Raw genomic sequence first — 16,686 nt, forward strand, 5'->3', positions numbered from 1 at the left:
CAGGGGCTGGGTCATCGCTGACATCGTGTGGGAGGCTAGAGCTGGGCACAGCACGGTGTGTCCTGTGTATCCCTGGTCTCCACTGACACTGTGCCTTCCATGGTTGCCCAGGCTGCGCACCCCATGGAGATCTCGCCCCTGAAGAGCTGGAGACGCCCCAGAAGACCATTCAAAAGAGGCTCGGAGGATGCGAGTGCCGATGGACCCAGATGGCCACCATAACAGGTATTCAGCATTCCTGCCCCATCCCAACTTCCTCCAGAGGGACAGGTGGTCTTCTTCTCCCAAGACAGCCTTGGCACTGACCCATTTGCAGTGGGGACAGTGCTGGATGGCTGCTTCACCGGACGGGAGGGACTTGGCAGGGGAGGTGATGAGTTTCTGTCCAGAAGACAAAGACCATATTGCTCACCACCTTCTGCTAGTTTGCATAGGCCCAGTAGGGCCCACAGAGGGCCAGTATGCCCAGTATCCCCAGTCCTGTCTCACTCCCCCAGTCTGGTCAAGGTGGAGATGGCGGATTGGGAGCACCCAGGGTTGAGCTTTCAGCAGTCACTAAAGGAGAAAAGGGTGCTTTGCAGGAACAGTGTGAGCATTCCTCAAAGCACAAACATCTAGGACTGGAGGAAACTGTCTCTTATCAATGGGACTTGAAACACTCAACACCCAAGCTTTTGCAGCCTAATTCATAATGGCCAAGGGGTGGACTCAAATGTCCATCGATGGATGAATGGACAAACCAGATGTGTTGTATACACATCATGGAATATCATTCAGTCTTAAGAAGAAAGGAAATTCTGGGGCGCCTGGGTGACTCAGTGGGTTAAGCCTCTGCCTTCAGCTCAGGTCATGATCTCAGGGTCCTGGGATTGAGCTCTGCATCGGGATCCCTACTCAGCATGGAGCCTGCTTCCCCCTCTCTCTCTGCCTGCCTCTCTGCCTACTTGTGATCTCTCTCTGTCAAATACATAAATAAAATCTTAAGAAAGAAGAAGAAGAAGAAAGGAAATTCTGATACCTTTTACAACAAGGGTCAATTTTGAGGACACTGCTCTGTGAAACAGGTCAGACACACACAGACAAATGTGTGATTCTGCTTATATGAGGTTCCTAGCGTAGTTAAGTTCATAGAGACAGAAAGCAAACTAAGTAGACGTCAGGGGTTGGGGTGGGGGAGGAATGGGGGTTCGAGTTGACTGGGCATGAGTTCCAGTCTGGGAGGATGGACGAGTTCTGGAGTTGCACGGGGGTGAGGGTTGGACAACAATGCGAATGCGTTTGACACGACTCGACCGCGCACTCGGGAATGATGAAGATGGTGAATTCTATGTTATGTGTATCTTACCACAACTTGCAAACAATAAATAACTGGATAAAAGTCAAATGCTGTCCTCTGCTGTCCCCTCAGGTCACCCCCCCCCCCAGGAGATTTAATAGAACTTTACAGAGCCCTTGGGAATGCTCCCTCCATGCAGGAAAGATGAAGAGCCCCGGGGAGGACTTTCTGACCCACACACAGGGCCACCTCGCGGAAGCACTGGTTCCATGCCTTGCTTTTGGGGACTAGGCTGCACAGCCACCTCCCTTGGGAGGGTGAGAAAGAGGGCGGGGAGAGACTTTCTACCCCCATTATACTGAAATTGTTGGCTGAGCTCTGTGCCACGAGCTGGGCTTGAACCCGCATGGCAGAATAAATATGTCTAATGCTACTCATTTCAGACTGGGGGGATCTGAAGGTGAAGGTCCGCTTTTGAAGAATTTAGGGGTTAGGATCCCGCCAATCTATAAGGAAACATGCAGGTCGGGTCGAGACCGTGGTGGTGGCACAGTCCTCCTCGGTGGGGCTGTGGGTGGGGAGTGAGGGAAGCAGGAGGTTTCCACAGACGGCAGAACACCAACTTTAACCCCACGGCGAGACTGACAGGAAATGCCCCAAGTGGGGTTCAAATGCTTTGCCCATTTTCTCCCGACACAGTGAGGAACAGGAGGGAAAAGGGCCTGGCAACCTCCCGGAGGTCAGGTGCCCCCTGGACCTCAGGAGCAGGGAGACCGTTGCTAACTCAGTTGTGAGGCAAAGACATATGGCGCAGACTGGTCTCAATCTGGAGTAGTGATGTTTGAGCCCCAGGGACCAGCGCCTCCAGTCAGAAGGTTTTTGCTGAGGAAGGTGTGTGGAGGGGGCCGCTGCTCAGTTTCCGAGTCAGGAAAGCCCTGGAAAACTCCCTCAGAGGCATCCAGAAAACCCAAGCAATTCCTCAAACTAGCCAGTGGGGTGTCAGCCCCTCCCATGTCCCAGCAGTGCCTGGCGCAGCCTGGTGCCCATCACTCCATGCCCGGGACCTGCCCTCTAAGGGCTGCAAGTCCATCCTGGAAGGCAGAAGGGCAGGAAAGCTTAACTTCAACTTCAAAGGTGTCCCAAAATAGGAAGAAGGAGAGGGAAGCACAAAATTATAGAAACAGGAAATTCTAATGGAAAAGAAAAGCCCACTGAATGCTCCAGAGCAAAGAAGCAGGTTATCCGCAAGGGTTCGTACCCAGGCTTTTCCCTGAAAGCTGGAGAGATAAGACTGGTCATCTTACTACACTGCAGCAGAAGGAAGCGGGAGCCAGATTTTTCCCTGGGTCCTTGCCCACGTCCATGTCCCAGGACAAACATGGAATCTGATAAAGTCGGGTCTGTTGGCTCCTTGCAAGGAGAGAGAGGCACCCAGAGCCCGGGGCATCACCAAGAAGAGGAAGGACAGAGTTGCCCAGGGTTTGGGGGAACCATGGAGGCAAGGTGAAATGGACAAGCAACAGTGTTTTCATCAACTTAGGGCAGAGCGGGGCTGGATAAGGGTGGGTTGGCCTCAGGTCTGGACTGCAGAGCCCAGGGTCCTGTGTTCTTGGAAGCCAGAAAGGTAAACTCGTGTGGACTTCGTGTCTAGAATCCCCGCATCGGAAACTGCTCCTGGAGTGGAAATGGAGGCAGCGTCCCCACCAGAGACCTAGGTCCAGCGTGGATGCCGCCTCTCTGTGCTCGGGCTTCAGAGAGCTTCTGTGTTCTGAGAGAACACGGTTTTTCTGTGCAGCAGCCCATCTGCTGTGTCAGAGCCCTAGTCAGCCTGTCCCTGGGAGGGAGACCTGTAACTTGTCACCTGGCTGGTCTGTATCTATTATCCTCGACTAATGCAATGCCAGGCACATTTTTACCATCTGGGTCTGAGCTTATTTTCACTCCTCATCCTACAGATCCTCCACCCTGCTCTGTGCCCAAGGCTGACCTTCGTGCACCACATCAAGGACGTCCATGCCCTCTGGCTTCTGCTCAGAATGGGCTGGTGGGACAGGGAGGGAGTGAGGGAAAGGCTGGGAGGACCATGGCAAGGGAGTTGCTCCTCCCCACAGCGATGTTTGGACATGGCCATGCCCTTCCTCTGTGGGCAGCTGCTCTCTGCAGCCCTCCTCCCGGGCCCAGGCAGTCCCAATCATCTCCTCTTTCAGGAGCCTAACAGTTTGGCGGCTACCCAGTGATACCAGTCTCACCCGCTCATCAGTAGTCTCCGAGTAGAGAAATCTCCTTGAATTACCCTATTTTGAGTATGCCATCTGTTTCCTGTTTCCTGATATAGGTAGCATAATCAGTAAAAATACACATGATTTAACAGATCAAGCTTATTAATAGGTCGTTCAAACTTCACACTTCCTTGGGCAAGTCACACTGTGTCTCTGAGCCTTAGTTTCCCCCAGCATGGAACAGAGAGGGGTTGAGGCATTATGGTGCGGATTGAATGAGATAAAATACATCAATGGACTCCATAATCCCAAGATGTGGCTTCCTTGAGAAGGAGGCATGGAATGGAGCACAAGCATGGGGCATGGCCCACAGGCATCTCTCCTCCCCACTGTCCTCCTTCTGCTGCCTGGTGCCGGAGGGGTCTCCCTGGAACCCTGCCCCCCTTCAGAGCCTTGGCTCTGCTTTTTGAAGAAGACATTTCCCACTCAACACTTCAGTCTTCCCACTGAGCTTCAGCCTTTATGTGGAGCCACTTTGATATAGAAGACTTGTCAGGGGAAATGCTGTCTTTCCTGTTGCACATTTCTGGAAAAGAGCCTTGATCTGTCAGCGTTCGCTTCCCCAGGGAGATGGCACAAGATCGGTGGCCAAGTTCTGCCTTTGGAAATTCTCATGGTGCTGCAGCCAGGCTGTGTGCTCAGTGCAGGCTTTAATTCAGCTCCAAACTGAGGACTCTCTGCCTTCGACAGCTAATGTCACCTTGCGGGCAAATTGCGAAGAACTCATTCGTGATTCCTTATATCAATGATGAGGACCACGGAGCCCGAACTGGAGCCCAGCTGTTACAGCATTTAAAATCCCTGGATTGAGCAAACATGGTATCCCAGTATCTAGAACAGTGCCTGACAACTATTAGATGCTACGGTGTATTATTACCTTCATTCTTCAGAAGAGACTCAAAAAGTTTAGGCAATTTACCCAAGATCAGAAAGCTGGTGAAAGACACCTCAGTGCTGCTAATTCAGGCCTCTGGACTCTAAGACAGCATCTCGGTCCCCTCTGCATCCTCTCCTTTTGTGTGGTCCCATTCCAATGAGCATGTTCAGCCAAGAGCTGGGGACTGGACCACACACAGCACCTTGTGTGGGAAGGGAGCTAGTGCAGGCTGCTGCAGGCCCAGAGACACAAACACAGCCCTGGCGCAAATGACTGTCTGTCTCAGTGCCTCAGCCTGGAACTCAGGAGGTGCCTGGTTTTATAGATTCTGGGTATATAGGTCTCTTGAGTCATCTAGCTGAGGGCTCCTACGTCAAGGCGCATTGTGGGTAGGTACTTCCTAAGGACCCTAGACTAAGATATAACACATGAAAAGTGTACTTTACCCATTAAATTTGGGAAAGGCAACATACTGTACTTCCCTTAGGGTTTTACAAGGCAACTGATGTGCTGAAGGCTGAGAAGTCCTATAGCAAACTAACCTATCTCCATTTTCCAACCCAGTGTTGCTCAAGCTTATTGGACTCAGAAAAGTATTTCCCTTCTTTATAACACATTTTGGGAGACCCTAATATTAGGTCTGTGGGGAAGGAAAACTTTTCTCTTCTCCCCTTCTAGGTTCTTCAGCTGGTTTAATTATGAAAATGACATAAGGCAAAGTAACAGGAGAAAAATAAACACATTTTATATATAAGGAGCCCCACAAAGTATGAGACCCGAAGGCAGCCAAGCAATTGAGGATCATATAACATCATACGCTAAGGAAAGGGGTAGGGGTTTAGGGACACAAAGGGAAGGAAGGCTACTCGTGAAGGCAGAGATGCTGTTTGGAAAACACAGTTTGCCCTGCTGGGAGGTAAGTTTCTTAGATAGAAAGATAGCATCTTAGATAGAAAGATATCTACGTTTCTGAGATAGAAAGAAAAGTAATGGTGCCATTCTGGTCCAGGCCCCCTTTTTAATATAAATTTAGGCAGTTGAAGGGAGGTAAAGGAATTTTCCTGAATCTGTTGGATTTTGATTGCCTTTAACTCAAAATAATCCTTAGGCCAAAGAGATCGATTTTGGGGTGGCAAAATCTGCTCCCCTTGAGGTCACTTTTAGAAGCTCAGATCTAACCAAGAGCACGAGGTACAGTCACCATTACTCCTCAATGTTGCCACAATGACATGCAACTGACAGCAGCAAATTGACAGGCAGAGTCTTTTTCAATGGAAAACCATGGACGGCAAGAAAGTTTTGGTCTTAAGAGTTTCTCTCTTCTGTTATTTCAAAGTACCAAGTCTCGCATACCCAATACATTCCCAGATGAGGGGGCCTCTAGCAATGGGCACTTCCTAAATCTCCAAATGTTCCTGTTCCGGAAGCAGATCAGGTGAACTGCCCCGTCCACAAATTTATGAAAAGTCAAAAATAAAGCGATCACTAATAATTCCCTAAAATGCCACAAAACTAGAAAAGAAAGATCAGTGAAGACTTTAGAAAAGAAAATGCACAGGTTGGATATTTCTGTTGGGAAGCCTCTTCCCCTGTACCATGACCATGCATGGGGCAGGACTCTCCTCTAAGCTAAATTGGAAAAAAAAAAAAAAACCCAAAAAACAAAAAACTAAAAACCTCCATCACCAGATTAGATTTTAAAGCTGCCCTCTCTCTTATCCCCCAAACCAAACAACTCCCCAGATCCCTGCATTTCCACTACCTCTTCTAGTTCAGAGCTTCACTGTCTCTTACCTAGACATTTCTGACGCTCCTGGGCTTGTGTCCCTCCTCTATGCTCTGTCTGGTTTCACCCACCTTGCACCCTCTTGCAGAATAATTGTCCTGACCCTTGAAAGATCAAGTCACTTCCTGGCTCAAAAGCTTCAGTGACCCACCTCTGCGATTTAAATTAAACCCTAAGACTCCTTTCCTGACTGTCTTTGCCATTTCCAATGTAGGTTTTGAAATTCTGTTATCTCTGCCTCGCTCTTTCTGTTTCCACGTTAATGTGTCTAAATCACTCTGCTGTACAATGGCAAATATTTGTTTGGTCTTTGTCCCCACTTCCTGGCACAGAGCCCTAAAAGCCCTTGGGATTTCGTGAGTGCTAGGGATAAGGGGAGAGGCCCTTGCCATTAGGAGCAGCAACTGGAGTTTATGCTAATGAAGTGACTCTTCATGTGACGGAAAGAGGCCGTCTGCAAAGAAATCTACCCTGTGGTTAGAAAGTTGGAACCTTCAGCTCTACCCCTCGACCTACCTCTAGGGAGGGGATAAGGGCTGGATGGTTTAATCACAACCAAAGATCCAATCAATTATGTTTATGTAATGGAAGCTCCATAAAACCCCCTGAACAACAGGGTTCAAGAATCCTCTAGGTTGAATATGTGGACATGGTGGGTAAGGGTGGTGTGACCAGAGAGGGTGTGGAAGCTCTGCTCCCTCCTCCCCCACACCCTGCCCTGTGCATCTCTTCCACCTGGCTTCTCCTGACTTGTGTCCTTTATAATAAGCCAATAATAAGGGGCACCTGGGTGGTTCGGTCAGTTAAGTGTCTGCCTTTGGCTCAGGTCATGATCCTGGGGTCCTGCTTCTCCCTCTCCCTCTGGCCCTCCACCCCACTCATGCTCCCTCTCGCTCTCCCCCTCTCTCTCTTTCTCTCTCATATAAACAATTAAAATCTTTTAAAAAAAAAATAAGCCAATAATAATAAAGTGTTTCCTGAGTTCTGTGAGCCATTCTAGCAAATTCTTGAGCCTGAGGAAGGGATTGTGGGAACTCTCAAATTTCTTGCCAGTTGATCAGAAGTCCTGGGACTTGTGACTGAACTCTGAAATGGGGTAGCTTTGCGGGACTGAACCCTTCACCCGTGGGGTCTGTGCTAACTCTAGGTCATTACTGTCAGAATTGAACTGAATTGGAGACCATCCAGTCGGTGTCAGAGAACTGGAGAACTGGTCGGTGTTTGGAAGCACCCCGCGTGTGGTATCAGAAAACACCTTACATCCACTCCCGTCTTTCAGACCCGGCTTAGATTCTGGTCCCTCCACGAAGCCCTTCCGAATCGCGGTAGACAGAAGCAATCCCTTTCTTTTTCTTTTCTAAACACCAGCAGTACCTCATTCTACCTGCCTTAGGACTCTTACCATTTTCTTTTACCATTTTTATTTACCTTCAGGTAACATCTCGTGCATGGTACTCTCACATCCTAGGGCTATCCTTGCCTGCTTCTGTTTTTCCATCCCCCACAGTGACATAAAAGAACAACAACAACAAAAGAATAAATCTTGGTGAGATTCCGACATAGAAATATTTGTGTTTCTGTCAATATCCCTAAAATTTCCCTAAAAGTCATACCAGCTATTTCTTTGGAGACTCTTACTACGTTGGAAATAAAACCTAATTTTACAGGATGAAACTGCATTCATTTTGACTGAGGACGCTCACAGGCGACAAGCACGAACGGATCCCTCAGGTCCCCTCCTCAGGGCCTCATCCGGGATGAGAATAGATCCTTTTTTTTAAAAAAAAATTTTTTTAATTAAAATTCAATTAGTACATCATTAGTTTCAGATAGAGTGTTCAATAATTTATCAGTTGTGTGTAACACCCAGTGCTATCTGACTTTGACAAATACTGTGGGAAGGACTGAGTTGTACCCACGGCTCTACCTGCTTGGAGTCAGTAGACCGACCTTGGTATCTTCCCTGAGCAAACATATTGGGTGACAATGCAGAGCTTCGCTGATGCCGGGGACAGATTTTCCCACCCTCCTATTTCATCTGGGTTCTTACCAAGATTTCCCACCATCTAGAGCTTTAAAAACCACCCTGCTGATATACTTCAGCTGTGAGCCAGAGGCACACCAGGGTGCCGTGGGAGAAGCTCGGTGCAGAGTGGGAAGGAAAATGGCGCTCACTCCTGACTAGCCATGTTTCCTAGAAGAGCAACTTGGGCATGATACTAAAACACCATTGCCTCGACGACACGTGAGAAGCCCAGCTCCGGACTGTACATTTTCCTGAGTGGTCCTTGAAGTGAATTACTTGTCCTGGTTAGAAAGAAAAGGCCCTCAATTCACCAAAGGAGGAATGGGGCATTCCAAATTCTGGTGTGGTCAACTAAACCTCGAACCCGTCTTTTGCTCTCTTTTAAAAGCAGTTTCTCAGGTGACCAGAGCAGTTCTTGAGAACAGCTTGTGGAAGTTCCCACACAGCCTGCACAGGCACGCCTTTCTCCTTTTGTTAATGTTCTGTCAGCCGCGTTTGGCAGGAGGAAATGAGAATTTTCCCTTTGCCCGAGAAATGTCAATAGGTAAGGATTTTTTCCCTCCTTCGTTAAAAGAAATGATGTTGCCTTATAAAAAGTTCTTATTTTTTTCTAGAACCAAGATGAACTCTAAAAGCCTGCAATTACATTTTGGTCATTTGCGTTGTGCTTTTCAGGAGTATTCAAGTTTTTCTTTAGAAGACTACAGCATTTTCAACAAGTCAAGAGAAATCTATGTTTTAAAGTTATAGTTTTGAGGTAAGCTTTAAATTTTAAAGTGAGTTTGAAAAATTCAGACCAGAGAAAAAGCAATGATATAAGGTCACCTTTATTTTTTATAATAATCTGCATCATCTTACTATTTAAGATCCTGGTCATACCGTGAAGTCATGCAAAAAGAGAATAATACAGTGGGATATATTTACATTTTTGCTATTCATTCTGTCTCACTTTAGAGACTGCTTTGAGCAAATTTTGTATCACAAAAAATTGGTAAATAATTGACTTGACAAGTTACCATCACCCTAACATCTAACTAGCATTGATTTTGCTCTCAGTTGGAGGTCGTCATGAATTTTGGTCTTGACCTGCTGAAAGTAGTAAATTTCTACCTTACCATTTTTTCTGTACTGCACAAATCAAGTTGATGGGCTTCACAGGCAGGTGACCTATGCAATCAGGAAAGGTTGCGCGCTCAGAATGCCCCCTGAGGGCAGAATTCTCGTGGCCCCCCTCATGGGAGTTGAGCAAGACTCAAAGTAAGTTCAAGTTGGGTGTGCCTACCACTGACTGAGTGGGAGTGCTGAGAGCCGCCAGCAGCCGTGCTCTCTGTTTGAAACTGAACTTGCTTCCAATGCAGAATGAAGGCAATTAGCATTCTCAGAAACATAACCAATAAGCCCTATCATCTCCTTTCTTACTGTTGTCCCACTGACGATGAAAATGACGGAGGAGGAAAAGACAACTCCTAGCTCCTCTTTTTTCTGGTCTTCAAAGATAGCATTGGTAGACTATCCATGTAGTAAAAAGTGAAATAAAACCCAGTAGAATTAGGTTTGTACAGCATTTACATGGTTCTATTATGAAGAAAATATACATGTATGAGCTATGAAATCTGAATTGGATTATTTTGGAGATTTCAAATATGAGTTAAATCCTTATATTTCACTTAAAACCAGCATTGGATGGTATAAATATGAACGGTAAAATTCATGCTCATCATGTAATAATGTCATCTTCCTTTACCTACAATGACATATAGCAGATAATGTCGTGACAAGCTGAGGAGAGAGAGCACAGAAAAAAGGGAAAAGCTTTATATTTTAATACCGTTGACAGTGCTTTTTTACTGCTTTTTCAACAAAGGACGCCACATTTTCATTTTATACTGGACCCCCACAAATTATGTAGCCGGCCTGCTCTAAGCCTCTTGGGTAGAAATTCATTCAAGTGATGGCTCCCAACAGCCTCTTTGCAGTAGAAAATGGGTTGGTGCTGATCGGAAGAGAGTATTTGGTCCTTTAAAAGTTGCAGTTGCAGAATAACTAGGAGTCAGCACAGAAAAGAGAGTACTGGGGGGGCAGTGAGGATGCGGGGGGCAGTGGGCTCAAGTTCAGATCCAGTTCCCGAATGCCTGCCAGGTGTGAGTATGGACTCTAATTCCTGGTCTCTCCCTGAGCACCCAGGACCTCACCGCTTTCCGCAGACAGCCCCCACGGTCTCTGGGCGTCGCCAAGGAGAGCGTCCCTGTGATCCCACCATTCCCCCAGGGGCATCCAGCAAACTGTTTCTCACCAGCCGAGGCTCCCTCTCTGTCCCTGCCAGCTGTTCCTGAAGCTGCTTGGACAAGCCTCACTATTTACTGTAACAATACTGTTTCTGTTGTAAATTAAAGACACGATAAGGGACAAGAGATTTGTTGGGTCTTGCTCCTGTGGTTCAAAGGACATTACGAGAACTCCGTGGGTTTCCATCCCCGATATTTGCCCTTCTCCACGCTGCCCCAGCTCTTGTCAAAATCCCCTGGGCCCCCTCCAGAATGATTATGTCGGAGTTTCTAGAGGTACCTCCCCCCCAAACTCTGCACTTTACCAAGCTCCCCTAGAAATTCTCAGGCACACTGAAGTTTGGGAGGCTCTGCCTTAGGGGCTCCTGGCCATTCTGAAGGCTTTGGCTTTGGCTGCCTGTTTCAGCGGGACCAGCCTGGTCTCTCTTCCTTCCTCAGCATCCTTGGTAGATCCACCCAGGTGGAAACACGAGGTGAGCAGTACCCTTCCGGGCTTGCGAGGATATGAGCTACAGTTCTGAATCATCAGCAAGTTATTGACCTCTCCGCATTTAAGTTTGGCTAAAGAATATAGACACTCACTTCTTACATACCCAAGAGCCAAACACCTGAGTTGTCCTCACTTCAAAAATACATAACTCCAGAGGAGTGCCTCAGTGGCTCAGTGGGTTAAGCATCTGTTGATTTCAGTCAGATTGTGATCTCAGGGTCATGAGATCGAGCCCCACTTCAGGCTCTGTGCTCCGTGGGGAGTCTGCTTGGGATTCTCTCTCTCAAGTAAATAAACAAATCTTGAAAAATAATAAAATAAAATACATAACTCAAGAAAGGCCAAACGGCTTTGTAACTGTAACATGTTTGATTAAACAATGTATTAAGGAAAGTCCAACATGGCGTCATAGTGTATCCCATGACTTCTGAGAGATCAGCTCTGTCCAACAGCCAGTGTGCATGAATGTTGTTTTGTTTTCTCTCTCAGGGTGAAGAGCAGATGTGCCTTTGTTGTTGTTAGAAGAAGATGAAATCAACGCGCTGAAGCTAGAAGGGGCTGAAGACAGAGTTTGCCCTGAATGGCCTGGGAAAAGGCAACCCAAAGCACATCCTTCTGGGCTAAAATAATCTGTATATTGAAAGTCTCCCTGCACCCCAGCATGCTGGGGTTTCAAAACCTCCTTTTATTTTATCAGCGCTCCCTGTCCAAGGCTTTGATCTTATGAAGTCATCAAGTCTTTCCAGGAAGGAAATATGAATTCCTTTGTTTCCTTCTGCTCTCCAGGGATGGATCCTGCTGTTCTAGGCCCTTTACTTGCTGGCACTTTGCTGCTGTAGTTCCCTAAACTTTCATTTCCTTCCATACTCTCCAGTAGGCCTTAGTCAAGTGAGACCCTAGAGAATATTCTCTATCTTTTCTATTAAGAGCAACAGGGATGGCCAAGCTTCAGCCCTAGCTTCTGAGCCTTGAGTCAGGCTGGGCTACCTTGCATGCGGTGGGACTTGAGAGCCCAGTCTTGGGGGTCAGTCTGCTGGGGTGGGCACCTCAGCTCCCCCTTCTTCCTGGTGTTCTCTTGGACGAACAACTGAAATGCTTGGGGCCTTATATTTTTCCTTCCAAAAAGTATGGGCAATTAGGATAACTTCCCGCCCCGTGGCTTCCGGTTGGCAGGGACCTCACTGCACAGGTGGCCCACTGAGCTTCAGAGGGGGCAGGGCTGGGCTAGAGGCTGCGATGGAGTTAAGGGACTTCATTCACCTTTAGTGCCTGGCACATAGTAAGTCCTCCTTACTTAGTAGCTATTATTTTCATAGGCTAAGCACCTAGCAAAAGTGTCCAGCATAAATGGCACATTTTAAATGCTTTTTTAAAAAAAGATTTTATTTATTTATTTGACAGAGAGAGACACAACAAGATTGGGAATACAGCAGGGGGAGTGGGAGAGGAAGAAGCAGACTTCCTGCAGAGCAGGGAGCCTGATGCGGGTCTTGATCCCAGGACCCTGGGATCATGACCTGAGCCGAAGGCAGACACTTAATGACTGAGCCACCCAGGGGCCCCTTAAATGCTTTTTTTAAAGTTTATTTATTTATTTATTTTAGTATTCTCCACACCCAGCATGAGTTTTGAACTCACAACCCCCAGATCAAGTCACACACTCCAGTACCTGAGCCAGCCGGAGCCCCATAGATAACACATTGTAAATAAACATTATCTGTTTGTGTGAATGTATTATTTATATTTAAATGATATTTGGCTGTTGTTAATTTTTAACGTTAATATTATTATCAGTTATTATTAAATACTTAAATTCATATTTGTTCCTCTAATTGAGGGTGAAAAAGATAGGGTCCCTTGGCAAAGATGGAATAAGATAGGCATGCTATGGAAAAGTGAGGAGGCTGTTTCTGTATAATTTTATATGCACTAGATTTCATTCTCTTTTCTGGGTTTTTTCTCTCTTCTGAATAGTTTTATACAAATTTGTCTGGTCTGTTATTAAATACATTCATTAAATTTTTCATTTTAGTTATTGTCCCTTTTAGTTCAAATATTTCCATTTGATTCTATTTTATGGTTTCTCCTTGTCTATTTACAGTCTTCAGCCTGTCGTCTAGTTTCATGACATTTTAATCATAGTTATTTTTAAATCCCTGTCAAGGTAACTCTGATATCTGGATCTCCTTTGGCTCCATAATTATTGCCCGATTTTTTAACTTTGTATTTGAAATAATTGTAGACCTAGAATTGCAAAGATAATATGGAAAGTTCCTCTATCTCCTTCAACGAGCTTCCCCCAGTGTTAACTGGAATAACCACGGTACAAGTTTCAAAGATTTTTTAAAGATTACTTATTTATTTATTTATTTGACAGAGAGGGACGCCGAGAGAAGGAACACAAGCAGGGGAGTGGGAAAGAGAGAAGCAGGCTTCCTGCAGGGCCTGACTCAGGGCTCAATCCCAGGACCCTGGGATCATGACCTGAGCCGAAGGCAGACACTTAACAACTGAGCCATCCAGGCACCCCTGGTACAAGTTTCAATCTGAGAAATTAACATCAGCACAGTTCTGCTAACTGAATGATCGATCTCATCTGGACTCCCCATTTCTGTACCATTGGCTTTTTCTATCATAGGATCCAGACCAGGATCCCCCACTGCATGTAGAACTCATGTCTCCTGAGTTTCCTGGAGTCTGGGACAGCCCTTTGGTCTGCCCTTGTCTTTCGTGACCTTGACACTTTGAAATGCACTGGCCAAGCATTTTATAGAGTCCCCCAGTTCGGGTGGGTCTGATGTTTCCGCATGACAAGACTGCAGCTTCTGGGGATTAAGACCACAGAGGTGGTGCGCCCTTCTCAAGGCGTCATGTTGGGGGTACACAATGGCAAAGCATCTTATTGCCAATGACACTGAACCTTGATCATGTAGCTAAGGTGATGCATGCCAGGTTTCCCTACTGTAAAATTACGATTTCCTTTATCAAGTTCTTATTTAAGTCCTGACTACACTGAAGGTGAGAAGAGTTAAGATCCAGGTCATGGAGGGTATCAAAGAGTTTGTGAAGTAGAGTAATTAATTAGTAACCACAGTTTTTAGTAAATGTTTGGGGAGTAATACTTAAAGGCTATGTCAAATCCCGCTTTTCCTTAAAATTTTGTCCACGAAATTTAGCATTCATTGGGAAACTTGCCTACAAGCAACTATTACTATGGTAATCTGGTGGTGATTTTCTATTTCTCTGAATTCTTCTACATTTATTGGTTATCAATTAATAATAATTATTTTAATCAATTATTATATTATTTAGATTTTTTATCATGTAAATGGTATATAGTGTATTATATTACTAATTAATTGTTTGTATTAATTGTTTATTACTTATTAATCCTCTTTAAGGAAGAGTTGTCCCTTATGCCCACTTATTTAATAACATATTGATATCAATATGGACTTAGAGATATTTATTTTATTCTTTGCATATAATCTGATATACTTTATGTTTTAATAAAGATTTTGTTTATTTATGTGACAGAGAGAGAGAGACAGTGAGAGAGGGAACACAAGCAGGGAGAGTGGGAGAGGGAGAAGCAGGCTTCCTGCTGAGCAGGGAGCCTGACGTGGGGCTCGATCCCAGGACTCTGAGATCATGACCTGAACAGAAGACAGACACTAAACAACTGAGCCACTCATGTACCCCTATGATCCAGTACTTTAAAACTTTATTTTGTCCCTCAAATTGTTCCAGTTTGTTCCTTCTTCTCCCCTTCCCTTATCCCCCCCTTCTCCCCGTTTGCTCCTCCTCCTCCCTCTTCTTCCTCCGTGCATTATTGTCTATGTCCCAACCCTGGAGTCAACTAGTGCTCTAAGGGGCCCCATTCCTCTAGTTGGAGGTGGTGAGCCAGGACCAAGATATGGTCCTAGCTGTGCTGTTGTTACTGGGGTATCGCTGCTTCTATGCCCTACAGAATACAAAATATCAATGCAAGAAGTTAAAGAAGACCTATGTAAATACAGGGATATATATAATGCCATCAATGGGAGAACTCGATACTATCAAGATATAATCTCTTGATTTTCCCCCAGATTGTCAACTTGATCTGTATAGATTCCACACAGTCCCAACCAACATCCCAGCAGGTTTTTTTTTTAATAGAAATTGGCAAGTTAATTCTAAAATTATATCAAAATATAGAAGACTCATGACAGCAAGAGTTTTAGTAATCAAGACTGTAAAATATATGTACGGATAGACATACAGGTCAATGTATCAAAATAGAGTTCAGGGGCAGAAATAGAGATCAATAGAGAGAGGGGTAGAGATAATAGATTTTAGATGATGGCATAAGGCAATTCAATGAGGGGAAAGAGTCTTTTTCAACAAATGGTGCTGGAATGGTGGACACCCATATGGAAAAATGATTACTCTGGCTATAGAGTACATTAAAGATCACAGGAGGTCAAGAGTAAATGAGGGAGGGGAGCCCGGCTGGCCCAGTTGGAAGAGCACACAACTCTTGATCTCCAGGCTGTGAGTTCCAGCCCCACACTGGGTGTAGAGATTACTTAAAAATAAAACCTTAAAAAAAGAAAAGAGTAGATGAGGGAACATCAGCTAGGAGAAATGATGGTGGCTTTGCTCTTAGTTAATCTAGTAATGTCACTTCTGGGAATTTACTTTGTATATAAGGAAAAATTGACAATGACCTAGTTACAGACTAGTTCAATTGCAGTTTATTTCTTAATAGGATGATATGCAACATTCAACGACTAAAGAAGCTCTTTGTGGAATGAGCACCAGATAAATTCTTTAATTAAAATAAACCAAGATGCATGGTGGAATAATTGGATATGTTATACCCTCTGGAAGGACACATAGGGACCAGGAAGCATGAGTTGCATGGGGGACAGTTATAGGTCGGCTAGAGGACTCGGGGGAAGGAGATTTTTCAGTGCATACTGTTTTATACCTTCTGATTTGAGGTCTTATATCTTTGTATTACTAATTGAAATATATGCTAAAAATTAAAAACCAAGAAATGATAAGACTGGGGCACCTGGCTAGGTCACTCGGTTAAGCATCTGACTTCAGCTCAAGTCAAAACCTCAGGGTCTTGGGCTCCATGCTCAGTGGGGAGTCTGTTTGTCCCTCTCCGTCTCCTTCCACTCCTTCCTCCACTCATGGTCTCTCTGTCTCTCTCTCAAAGAAATAAATAAAATCTTTAAAAAAAAAAAGAAATGATAGGACTAGGGTGATGGTCATGAGACTGGAGAGGAAAGAGTCAACTGCGAATTACAGTGAGCAGGTATGGACTTGAACTGAACGCATGGTTGTGAGAGAGGGCGGGGCCCCAGGAAGCCTGCTAGTTTCTTGGCTTGTGCCGCTTCCAAACACAGGTTTGGTGTGTAAGGAGTGGGGAGGGGCTGCGGTGGCAGTGGGACGGGAGGGGCACGAAGCGGAGGAAAAACCATGAAAAAGGTTTTGAGTATGTTGAGTTTGCAAAATCCAGGAGGTGAGGCTGAGTAGGCAGTCTGATGTTTGGGTGGCTCCGGAGCTCAGGACAGGCCTGGGCTGGAGAAGCAAAGCAAAGTTTCCACGTGAGTAGGGAAAAACTGCTGCCAGGGTGTGAATGCAATGATCTATGGCCGCAGGGGATACTGTCTT

The sequence above is a fragment of the Meles meles genome, chromosome 16 (assembly GCF_922984935.1).
Source record: "Meles meles chromosome 16, mMelMel3.1 paternal haplotype, whole genome shotgun sequence".
NCBI classification, from domain to species: domain Eukaryota; kingdom Metazoa; phylum Chordata; class Mammalia; order Carnivora; family Mustelidae; genus Meles; species Meles meles.